Here is a 7,161-nt window from a genome sequence, read left to right on the forward strand (position 1 = left end):
GAGTTGTTATTTAATGGTTCCAAGTTTCAGTTTTATAAGATGAAAACAGTCTGGAGATTGGTTTCACCACAGTATGAATGTATTTAACACTCTGTACACTAAAAAATTATTATGATAGAAAATTATATATTATGTATATTTCACCACAATTTAAAAAATGTAAATGATTGGGTACTATTCAAAGTTATGGATATACAGAAGAATATTTCACCAGTCTTCTATTGATGAAGATTTTCAATTCCTGGTGGTAAATTTCTGGGCTTAATGGTATAAAATATATTAAAATGAAAGCTAAATTACTAAATTTCTTTTCAAATTTTGTACCACTTTACACTTCCACTAATAATAAATAATGGCATGCATTTTCTCACTTATCAATAAAGCATGACACATAGTTAAAAGTTTTGCCAGTCTTTTGGGAGAAAAATTAATTCATTATTGTGTTAATTTACACATTATGAATCACTCAGTAAAGTTGAACATTTGTCACCATTTTAAACATTTTTACTTTTCTTTCTAGACATTATTTTTTCATAAATTTGACCCAAATTTATAAAGGAATTTGTGGTTTTTTCTCATTATTTTTGAACAACTTTTTTTTTTTTAGAAAGGGAAGATAGCTGGAGAAAGGCAAAGAGGAAGAGAGAGAATCTTAAGCAGGCTCCACATCCAACGTGTAGCCCAACTCAGGACTTGATCTCAGAACCCTGAGATCATGACCTCAGCTGAAATCAAGAGTCTGTCGCTTAACCTGTTGAGCCACCCAGGAGGCATTTTTTTTAAATAGGTATATGAATCCTTCCACATATATTACAACTCTCTCTAGTCTGGTGCAATTTATTTTAACCATTTAAGGTTTTTGTTCTTTTATTATTTCAGTATAAACCTTAAGAAATAAACTTGAATCTGTCTGTAATTGCTTTCAAGTTTCATGAGTTAGAATGTAATTTAATTTCTTGTGGTCAATTGTTCTATTCCTACTGCCTGGAAATGCCATCTTTCCATCTATGTTAGTGTTTTTTCTCTATACTCTATTCTGTTGTAGTGCTAAATTAGATTTTTTGGCACCAATACTGCTCCATTCCATATATTACATATTTAGAGTATGTTAAATGACCATCTAGCCCATTCTGCTTCCTTTTAAAAATAAAAATTAGAAGAAATTTCTCAGATACCTTTAGATAATTTTTTTTAAGATTTTATTTACTTATTTGACAGAGATCACAACTAGGCAGAGAGGCAGGCATTGAGAGAGAGGGAAGCAGGCTCCCCACAGAGCAGAGAGCCCAACACAGGGCTCGATCCCAGAACCCTGAGATCAGGGTCCAAGCCAAAGGCAGAGGACCAACACACTGAGCCACCCAGACATCCCTCTTTAGATATTTCTGTTCTCAATTTTGAAACCATCTTATCAAGCTCCATAAAAAATTTTTTTCTTTTTTTCTTTTTAAAGATTTTATTTATTTAATTGACAGAGAGAGAAATCACAAGTACACAGAGAGGCAGGCAGAGAGAGAGACAGGAGGAAGCAGGCTCCCTGCTAAGCAGAGAGCCCAATGCAGGACTCGATCCCATAACCTGGGGATCATGACCTAAGTCGAAGGCAGAGGCTTTAACCCACTGAGCCACTCAGGTGCCCCTCCATAAAAATTTCTATTAAGATGTTGATTAGGGGGTGCCTGGGTGGCTCAGTTGGTTAAGGAACTGACTCTCCATTTTGGCTCAGGTCTGTGATCTCAGGATTGTGGGATCCAGCCCATGAGGAGCTCCACACTCAGCAGGGAGTCTGCTTGAAATTTTCTCTCCCTTTCCTCTGCCCCTCCCCTGCCCCCTAAAATAAATAAATATTAAAAAAGAAAAAAATATGTTGATTAGGGACCTTTCCTGGGTATGCTCCAAGCCAGCAGTTCTCCACTCACGCTGGCATCCAGTGAGGTGTGCCACACAGTGGTGCCAATGGAACAGACCTGGGCAGCCATGTTGGCCAGGCTAGGACTGGGGTTGCTGCTTCTGGCACTGCTCCTGCCCACCCAGATTTATTCAAATCAAACAACTGTTGTAACACTTTCAAGTAACTCCTCCCAGAATATCTGGACTGCCCCAAATCCAGCTAATACCACTACCATAGCAACTGGTGGTACTCTTCAATCAACAGCTAGTCTCTTGTGATCTCATTCACCCTTCTACATCTCTACTTTTAAGAGACTCAGGACAAGAACATCTATACTTCCCCATCTTCTAATCCCAATCCAAATGGCATCTAGATATCCAGTGTGATAAGGAAAACACAAGTCTTCACTGAATCTGCTAATTCTACTCCTTATTTTATTGACACAGAAAATGTTGAGGAACCCAAATTCGATTGGTTCGGAGAACATGTGAAGGGTCTACTGTCTAGATGATAAGTGTCTATTAAATCTACCATAGTTTCATGTACACAATTAAGAGACAACATCCAAGATTAGTTAAGACATGATTTCTTTAAATGTGGCTTAAAAAGTATGGACACATTGGGCCCCTGGGTGGTTCAATCAGTTAAGCATTTGCCTTCAGCTCAGGTCATGATCCCAGGGTCCTGGGATGGAGCCCCACATCGGGCTCTCTGCTCAGCGGGGAGTCTGCTTTGCCTTCTCACTCTCCCTCTGTGTTCTCCCTCCTTCTCTCTCAAATAAATAAAAATCTTCCAAAAGAAAAAACCATTGACATGTAAAATTCTACCTTGAAAATAAGAATAGAGTTCACCTTACCTAGATATAAAGGATGGGATATAAACAGATTCAGTTTTCATTTGGTTCATTAAATCTTTAAAACCATAAAACAGATAACACAAAAAGCTTCCATGATTCTATTTATACATATATTAGAAGGAACTTCCAGGTGTTACTGTAAATCCTCAGTGTGTTGTTTCAGCAGTCCTAGCTTAATAACCTATGTACTCTAGATAAAGTTTTACATTGTTAAGCTATCCCTGTTTCTTAGGACTGAAGTCTTTCTTCTGAGGCTTTGGATTTAACATAGCACTTGATTTTTTATTTTTATTTTTTTATTTTATTTTTTTTAAAGATTTTATTTCTTTATTTGTCCGAGAGAAAGAGAAGGAGAACACAAGCAGGCAGAGTGGCAGGCAAAGGCAAAGAGAAGCAGGCTCTCCACTGAACAGAGAGCCTGATGTGGGACTCGATCCTAGGACCCTGGGATAATGACCTGAGCTGAAGGCAGCGGCTTAACCAACTGAGCCACCCAGGTGTCCCTTGGTTTTTTATATAGTAATTGATATGTGCCAGGGCAATGATGGATTGGAATCTATACCAGACTGAAGCATTATGAGTAGATTTTGCTTATATACTTATCACCTATTCTTACTCAACTAGAGTGCGAGATTCATTTAGCTAAACTGAGAGTAGAACCACATAGACCTCAGCTAATTTCAAAATCCTCTTTATTTCCACAAATGTTAAATACTTTTCACAGTTTAAAAAACTATCTTTTTTGGGGCACCTATGTGGTTCAGTTGGTTAAGGGTCTGCCTTCAGCTCAGGTCATGAACCCATGGTCCCAAGATCTAGCCCCACATTAGGCTTCCTGCTCAGCTAGAGCCCGTTTCTCCTTCTCCTCCCCACTTGTAATCTCTTACTATCCCTCTCTCTCTCTTTCTCAAATAAATAAAATATTTTTAAAAAATAAAAATGAAAAATGATCTGTTTTGAATGTAAAGTTGACAAATCTTGAAATTAAAAAGGCAAAATACGTATAGGAGCCAAAATTGTAAATAAAATATTTGGGAAGTGAAGACTAGAAGCTTACCTTAAGTTCAAAAAATCTTTTATATTCTTTCTGCAAATACTTTAAAAACAAACAAACAAACAAAAACCTGGTTCAGAATTGTCATATTTGGACACTTTCTATTAGTATTTTTAGATAGTTAGAACCCAGTCCTAAGCCTAAAGTGGGCTTGAGTCGGAAAAGTAAATACTTTCACAACTGCCTAGATACATAGAAAGCTTTTTAAAACTAGACATTCTCAGTCTTTTGTTCACATGGCCATACACTAATGCATAGATGTTCCAATATTTAATATAGCCACAGTAGTCTTGATAACCAAAGTCATTTTTTCCCATCTTTAGGAACCTATACTGGAACAACCATATTCAGCAAATTTCTAGCTACTGTGTGTGTGAATGAATATTCTATTAGATTTCATTCCTGAATGCTATACACCTATTTTAGATTGTATATTGTGTTTGTGTATTTATGCTTGGGTTCATTGTAATTTCTCATGTTTTGGAATTGACTTGATTTGAACACAAACTGTAAATAAAAAGAAATGGTTGAAAGAGCAAAAAAGGATGTTGAGAGAAGGGGGGTGGGGTTATGGACATTGGGGAGGGTATGTGCTTTGGTGAGTGCTGTGAAGTGTGTAAACCTGGCGATTCACAGACCTGTACCCCTGGCGATAAAAATATATGTTTATAAAAAATAAAAAATTATTTAAAAAAAGGATTAACTGAAGTTGTACAGTTATTTGGAAGGGGAGATTAACATTTTTCTAGTATTTAGTAATTTATCTCAAGAATAAAATATGCTTTCCTTTTTTAATTAAATTTTAGTTAACATATAGTGTAACATTAGTTTTGGAAGTAGAATTTACTGACTCATCACTTATATATAACACCCACCATCCCTGGCAACAAGTGCCCTCCTTAATTCCCATCAACCATTTAACTCATCCTTCCGCCCACCTCCCCTCCAGCAAAACCTCAGTTTTTTTCTCTATAGTTAAGACTTTGTTTTCTGGTTTGCCTCTCTCTCTCTTCTTCCCCCTATGTTCATCTGTTTCGCATTCTGTATATTTTCAGGATCTTATACATAGGATCTTTTAAAATGCAATGTTGACATTTCATTTCTTATTTACTTTAAAACACATTTAATGGTTGCATCTTAATCTTATATTCTTCCAGCATACTGAAATGGTTTAAACAATGTTTTTTTTTCCAGTGGATTTTTCAAAATGTACTTTTTTCTTTTTTACAAATGACACTTTTTTTTTTTGTTATACTACTTATTTTTTATTCATATTTTGTTCCATTTGCTAAGTACAACAGTACAATGTTGCACAGTACCTATGTTAGAGGACATTTTTGCCTTTATTTACTTTAATAGCTATGCTCTTACTGTCTTTTCATTAAGTATTTATCCTTTTTGAAGCAGAGCTCTTTCGGTCAATGAAATACCTTCTATTCATACCTTGACCAAAGTTTTATCAGAAATGACTGTTGGAATGCAAGTTGGCGCAGCCACTTTGGAAAATAGTGTGGAGGTTCCTCAAAAAATCAAAATAGAGCTAACCTATGATCCAGCAATTACACTACTGGGTATTTACCCCAAAGATACAGATGTACTGAAAAGAAGGGCCATATGCACCCCAGTCTTCATAGTAGCAATGTCCATAATAGCCAAACTCTGGAAAGAGCCCAGATGCCCTTCAACAGACAAATGGATAAAGAAGATGTGGTCCATAGGTACAATGGAATATTACTCAGCCACAAGAAAGGAAAAATCCCAGTTTTTGCATCAACATGGATGGGACTGGAAGAGATTATGCTGAGTGAAATAAGTCAAGCAGAGAAAGTCAGTTACATATGGTTTCACTTACTTGCAGAACATAAGAAAGAGCATGGAGGACATTAAGAGAAGGAAGTGAAAAATGAAGGAGGGGGGAAATCGGAGGAGAACAACCATGAGAAACTGTAGACGCTGAGAAACAAATTAAGGGTTTTAGAGGGGAGGCATGTGGGGTGATGGGTTGGCCCAATGATAGGTATTAAGGAGGGCACAGACTGCATGGAACACTGGGTGTTACACGTAAACGGTGAATCTTGGAACACTACATCAAAAACTAATGACGTACTGTATGGTGACTAAAATAACATAATAAAAAATAATTTTAAAATATCAACAGCACCATTTACTACTAATAAAAATAAGACTACCAAATCCTTTCAAAAAAAGAAAGAAAAGAAATGACTGTTTAATTTTTTAAATTTTCTGTCATATTTTGATCATGAAAATTTTCTGTTAATGTAGCTGATTATCTTAATAAAATCCTATTCTTTAAAACACCGAAAAGAGGGGCACCTGGGTGGCTCAGTGGGTTAAGCTTCTGCCTTTGGCTCAGGTCATGATCTCAGGGTCCTGGGATGGAGCCCAACATCAGGCTTTCTGCTCAGTGGGGGGCCTGCTTCCCCCTCTCTGCCTGCCTCTCTGCCTACTTGTGATCTCTCTGTCAAATAAATAAATAAAATCTTTTTAAAAAATACAGAAAAGAACAATGAATACTGTAACAAATGCCCATAAGGTCACTGCAAAAAAAACAAAACAAAACAAAAACAAAACAAAACAAAAAAAAACCTTTTAACATATTAACACATTTTTCCAGGTGCTTTTTCCAACTTTATGCTCCAAGTAAATCACACAAGAAATATCTCTGTTCACAGATGGCATGATTTTATATATAGAAAATCCTAAGGAATCCATTAAAAAAAACCTATTAGAACTAATAAAGAAGCTCAGCAAAGTTTCAGGACACAAGATCAACATGTAAAATTTTTATAATTTTCCATTGCTAGTTGCTCACCTCAAATAAGCTTACCTACATAGACATATATGCATGGAAGAATCTGGGAAAAAGGGAATTCAGTGTTTGTTAACTGCTCTAGAATTCAGTACCTGTTTTCAGGACACAGGTGCATATATTCAAATAACAACACTGGTGAACACTTGGTATGTGCTGGGCACCATTCGTGTGCTTTCCATGTATTAAAGCATTAATGTGTTAGCTTATCAACACATAGTCACAGAGAGTATTATCATTCCCTTCTCACAACTGAGAAAACTGAGGTAGAGAGTAGTTAAGTAACTTGGTCACATACATAGATAGGCAAAGCCAAGATTATGTATTTTCTTTCCTCAAAAGAGAGCTGAAAGAGTTTCTTTGAAGAGGAGGTAAGGAAGAGCACCAGACTCAGAGCTACAAGAACCGAGTCAGGTGCTTGGGTGGTGCAGTCGGTTAAGCATGAGACTGTTGGTTTCCACGCAGGTTGCAAGTGTCAGGGTTCTGAGACCTGGTACTGGTATTGGCTCTGTGCTCAGCAGGGAATCTGC

Source organism: Mustela erminea, chromosome 1 (genome assembly GCF_009829155.1).
Source record: "Mustela erminea isolate mMusErm1 chromosome 1, mMusErm1.Pri, whole genome shotgun sequence".
NCBI classification, from domain to species: Eukaryota; Metazoa; Chordata; class Mammalia; order Carnivora; family Mustelidae; genus Mustela; species Mustela erminea.